The 5,709-nt window shown below is 33.1% G+C and overlaps 1 long non-coding RNA gene across 1 annotated transcript; it reads left to right on the plus strand.

Annotated features, from left to right (window-relative positions):
- The first annotated feature begins 516 nt into the window (after window positions 1-516).
- On the plus strand, window positions 517-4,915 carry LOC131804340 (uncharacterized). The gene is made up of 3 exons (XR_009343096.1): window positions 517-3,248; window positions 3,318-3,356; window positions 3,414-4,915. It is a non-coding gene; the product is annotated as an uncharacterized LOC131804340 (long non-coding RNA).
- Window positions 4,916-5,709: the final 794 nt, after the last annotated feature.

Raw genomic sequence — 5,709 nt, forward strand, 5'->3', positions numbered from 1 at the left:
GCTATATCTCCAGTTCCAAGTGGAAATTCAAAAATGTATATTGCCTATGTTACTTTCAGGCGATGTTGCAGTATATATGGAAATTTTCAGGAAAATCTGTTCAGCGGTTTTCGAGTCCATAAATTACAAACAAACAAACAAACAAACAAACAAACAAACATACAAACATTTTCCTCTTTTATAGATATAGATGTGTATAAATAAAGCAAGGGAATGTTAGCTAGAATGCTAATATCCCAAGAATGGTTAGAACTATTTTGACAATTTTTGTCAATTCAGAATGCCCTCTTGGCATAAAAGAATAAAATTTAAAAAAATCGCATAAAAAATGTCAATAATGATGTTAATATAGATTTTGTAGTATTTTGTGACATTTTTTTTATTTTTTCATATTTTTAATCGCATGCGATTTTTTCATTTTGACTTATAATATTGAAGAATACATTTTGTAATATTTTTTCATTTTACTACACAAGTTGGGGTTATTATATACAGATTGCAATTATCCTCACGAAGAAGTGTAGGTTAGGCTCATAAGGGTTAAGCCTATTGTTTTCAAAGATGTCCGCAATATATTTAGGGTTGAAATGAACCAACAACTAAAAATGTTCCCGATTTTGTAGCCGTTACAAAGGCCACAAATATAATCCAAAGGACACGAAATCTCCATGAAGTTAGAGTTTAGGACAGCGGGTTGAATGGACCACTATTTTTGTGTGAAAAAATACCATACAAATATCGTAGACAAGCAAATCATATAGATGAGTCTAAATTTGGAGATACAGAGGAGCCTCTTGCTTTTGGAGATGAACGCAAAATAGTTAGGGGTTCAAATGAACCAAAAAGAGAAACTAATTCCTGATCACACAATTGAAGCCAATCGATACGCCTGAGAAACGCGATATCTTCCAAAATGGATTTGGACATAAGGGGGCTTCTAACATATTGTAGTGTATCACATGGTCGGCCCCGCACGACTTTGTTTACTTGTTTTATTTAAAATAGAATAAAACTGACATTTTCACCAACTTCTTGTTTCTTTTTGTTTGCCTTTTTTCGCACAAAAATCACTACATACTTTGTTTTCGATAGCATACTACTTATCGTGTACAACTTCGAGTGAAAAAAAATTCGATAACGACTGCGGTGATCCGCGTAAACTACATTACGATGCTGAAGTACTCGATTTCGACTGCGGTGATTTGGCCCCAGAATGGTCTGTCACAAAATCTGCCAAGATAATTTTTTGCTGGAAGTTTATTTTGTTTGAGTTTGACCTACAAAATTTGAAATCATAATAATTTTTCAATTATTTAATATTTTTAAAGAAATTTACATTTTGTTTTTGAATTAATGCACAAATTATGCTCCAATCAGAATTATTACACTTTAAATTGTCGTATACGATACAAAAATAGACGCGGGCAAAAACTCGAGTGGTTGCATTCAACACTTCCATGTCAAGTACTCGATATCGAACACCGTCATCCAAAAATAAGATTACGATATCATAACTTCTCAATATCGTATGCGATAATTAGACCCCAGATTTCAATATAATTAAGCAAAAAATTTGTTAGAAAATTCCATCACACATTCCAAATTTCATTAAAATGTGGCGTACACAGCGTGTTTAATGCATCAAATACATGAAATCGGCCAAAAATATGTATGGGAGCTATATCCAAATCTGAACCGATTTCAATATAATTTGGCATTTTTTTCCAAACACCGTCACGCATTCCAAATTTAGACTCTGTGTCTGTAATCGATCTGTAGATATGTGCATATAAAATCTAAATTTTTGGGAGGTACCTCCGATTCTGATGCTACATCTCCAGTTCCAAGTGGAATTTCAAAAATGTATATAGCCTATGTTACTTTCAGGCGATGATGTAGTATACTTGGAAATTTTCGGGCAAATCTGTTCAGCGATTTTCCAGTCCATAAATTACAAACAAACATACAAACATTTTCCTCTTTTATAGATGTAGCTTAAAAATTTAAAAAACTAAAAATTGAACTTCACCGTTCACCGCTATGGAGTTTAGCCGCACCAGTTTGCTGGACTCATCAAATTGTTTTAATATGTTGGCAGTTGCGTCTAAGAAAAGAGTGTTTCTGTTTTTTCTTTATACACTTTGTACAAATCTATTACATTGTGGCTGTCCCTACACAGGTCGGTCATGTTTTGCTCGAACTTCAACATTGTAGTAGCACCCTGTGTTAGCAGTTCCTAGTTGTTAACTACATCCCTCATCCTATTACCTACATCCCTACTTTGGGCATATAATTTTTGATTCTTCCAATGGATTGCTTTTATATTAAAAATTTCTATTTGACGGTATCTCTACGTACACCTCTAATTTGTTGTTTTTTTTTTTATAAATGTAAGTCGCCATTGTTTGTCTTGGGTAGCAAACACGATTCGAAAACAATTAACTGTACAATTGTATTTGGAACACCCGTATGTAAAATGTACACATTTTGCGTAAAATTAAATACTTTTCTTGAAGACTGTTTTTGGATAATAGCTAGACACATTGTTCTAATAATTGTGGACGTTTTTCCATCATTTTTTCCTATGGGTTGGATAGGAGATGCAATTTTAATTGGTATATTATGCAATTTTTCAAGTAGCGATTTAGATAGTGTTTCAGTATCAAATAATATCCACTGGATTTATGAACACGATTTACCTGACTTATACACAGTGAAATTGACATTAAAATCGAGTGGATTTAGTAGTCTAAACGTGCTCTCATTGTGCCATGGTAGAAGGTATATTACCATTGACAATCAAATGTGTTACTTGACTTTCTTCTGAAAAAAAAAAATAAACATTTTAGCTCATTAGTATTAAATTAATAAATAATGTATTATTTTTACTTATTTCTTTAAACCGTCGTTTACACAAGACAAATTGTATTTTATTCTTTTTTTTATTTTCTTCCTCTCTGTCTAGCTTTTTTTCAAAGACAACCAATTAATTAACTTAGTAAATACTTTCGGGAGAGCGAAAACGATTTTTCTCTGTTCCAGAACCAGCAACAATCTACTAGTTCTGCAATTTTTCGATATCGTAAAAGAAAATTGGTTTTCATTATTGCATGTTCTGGAACAGAGCAAACATTAAGGGTAACCCGAAAGCATGTTTTGTAGCTTATTGAAAAAGCAACAAAACAAACGAACAGGATTTGCCGAAAATCTCTTTCCAGTAAACTCTCAGCCATGGTAGAATTAAGAAGGTATGTCAAGAATTCATATGTTTACAATTTTTTGTAATTATTGTCATATATTTTTATTTATCAAATCAGAGATGGGAACCGCTTTTATAGGCAGTGAAATTTGACAAAGTAAATTACAGAATATGCTTGTTTGAAATGAATTTACCTTCTTAACTTTACCTTTAGCATAAAATTTCTTTGATACAATAGTCCGTCCCGGTGGCGGCAAGGATGGATTGTGGAAAGCGCACTATTGGGAAGAACCTTGCCCTCAAAACCAAAAGCAGGGCCATCAATTCACTCAACAGACACCGGATGATCTCAGAATAGCGGTCATTAATCAGGCGGCCGTTAAAGCTATTAAGCCAAGTGCCCTCATTGAGAAATACGTGATTTCATTAAGCTTTGTTGGGTTCCAGGACATAGCAAAATACTGGGAAATGAAGTGGCTGATGAATTAACTCGAGGAGATTCCCATTGATCTATCGGTTGATGAAACTGTTAAACCGGTTAAAGCTATTATATCAGCTGCTTCAAAAAAATCTCTAATCTGGCCGGTACTCTCGAGAGGAAGAACAAGCTCCCTTCTTTCACTTAGTAGGTCTGGGGCCAAATCAACGCATTCGTCATCGAGTTCTGTTTCGCATAGAAAAACATTTCGATCGCTGTAAATTTTCGATCGCAATTTATTTTGTCTACTGTTTTTTTTACATTGCTGTAAACATATGGCAAACAGAAATTGGAAGCGAAAGAGAATTTCAAAATAAGTTTTTGCAACCAAAATATGTTATTGCTGAGAAATTTATATTGTTTCTGTGTGTTTAAATACATGTGTACAAATATATTATGAATGCAAGTGTTTTTTTGTTTTCCTCGTCTTCGAATTCAAAGCATGAGTACACAGTGGCATTAATAAGGAAAAATATTCGTAACAAATTCAGTCCTTTAACATTGCCTGAAGTAGTGTAAGTGATTCTATTTAAAATAGAATAAAACTGACACTTTCACTAACTTCTTGTTTCTTTTTGTTAGCCTTTTTTCCGAACAAAAATCACTACATACTTTGTTTTCGATAGCATACTACATACCGTGTACAACTTCGAGTAAAAACAATTCGATAACGACTGCGGTGACCCGCGTAAACTACATTGCGATGCTGAAGTACTCGATTTCGAGTGCGGTGATTTGGCCCCTGGTCTAAGAATCGCGGATGGCATACTGACCTGAAACTGCAGTATCAGATATCTGATCAAGATGGCACAACAGACTTCCTGACTACTGTAGACTATGTGAAGATGAAGAAGAAATAGAGACGATTGGACACCTACTATGCAGATGTCTCATGTTATTCAACAAGTGACATCGGCTATTGGTAGGTGGGAGATAGAAACACTAAAGTTCATTTCAAACGTAAATCCCATCATCAGTTTGCCAAAAACTTTTGCTTGTTTTCGAAACACAACTAAAAAAAATAGTTGACGCCATTTTTTTCCTCAGAAACCACCCACACTCAACTCAAATAAGGTATTCTTGAAAAGAAAAGAAAAAAGGATAAACACATACACATGGAACCATTAATATTTTTGAATATCAATTAATAAATGACAACATGTTTATTTTTTGTTTTAAGTATTTTCATTTTTGTAGGAATTAAGATTGTAAGGAAAATTAAAAGAACAAAATATGTAAACACAATAAAATAAATACAAATTAAAAAATAGTTTCATGTATTTCGTTTCTGTTCAAATTACCTGCTATGTCATTAAGGTATAGTTATTATTATCTGTTCTAAATCTGAAACGTTGTAGACAAATATAAATATGTATGTATACAAGTTTTGGGAGTTGGACTGGGGGCCCGCATCCGTTCTTTTTATTTCTAAATACTAATGTCGTTTTGTTGTTCACCGCGATGTTGGGATGCAAAGCGAATCGAGCTCCTGTGGAGAGGAAGTCATAATACATTTGTATTTAATAATTTGATATTAATTTTTATGTAAAATTAATTAAATTATATCACATTTACCTAATAGTCAAACAAAAAAAATTACCAAAGGCATTAGTTTTTAAGATTTTTTGAAGAAATGAAGAATGTGGCCTGTCTCTCGATTGATCTGTTTTGTTTTCGTAGAATCAGGCCATAAATAAAATTATATTCAACTTATTTTCACTCACAACCAAAAATATAAAGTCATCGTATTATGACTAGATTCGATTTATATCCCACATCGAAATCTTGTGGAAAGTATAATATGGTGAACTTTTCATTGTAGAATAAGATTTTTCATATCGAGATGTGTACCCTTTTTACATGTTTATGAAATGTTTATATAAGGACAGTGGAAACAGTCGGAATATATAAACATTGTATAAAGAAAAAAAGGGTTGTTGAATATCTTTGTCTATTGAATGATTACGAATTGGGTCCGACGGCTTCCTTTTTGGTTGAGGTCGGCACTGCAGTGAAATTAGAAGGATTTCAA

Source organism: Musca domestica, unplaced genomic scaffold, assembly GCF_030504385.1.
Source record: "Musca domestica strain aabys unplaced genomic scaffold, Musca_domestica.polishedcontigs.V.1.1 42, whole genome shotgun sequence".
Lineage (NCBI taxonomy): Eukaryota > Metazoa > Arthropoda > Insecta > Diptera > Muscidae > Musca > Musca domestica.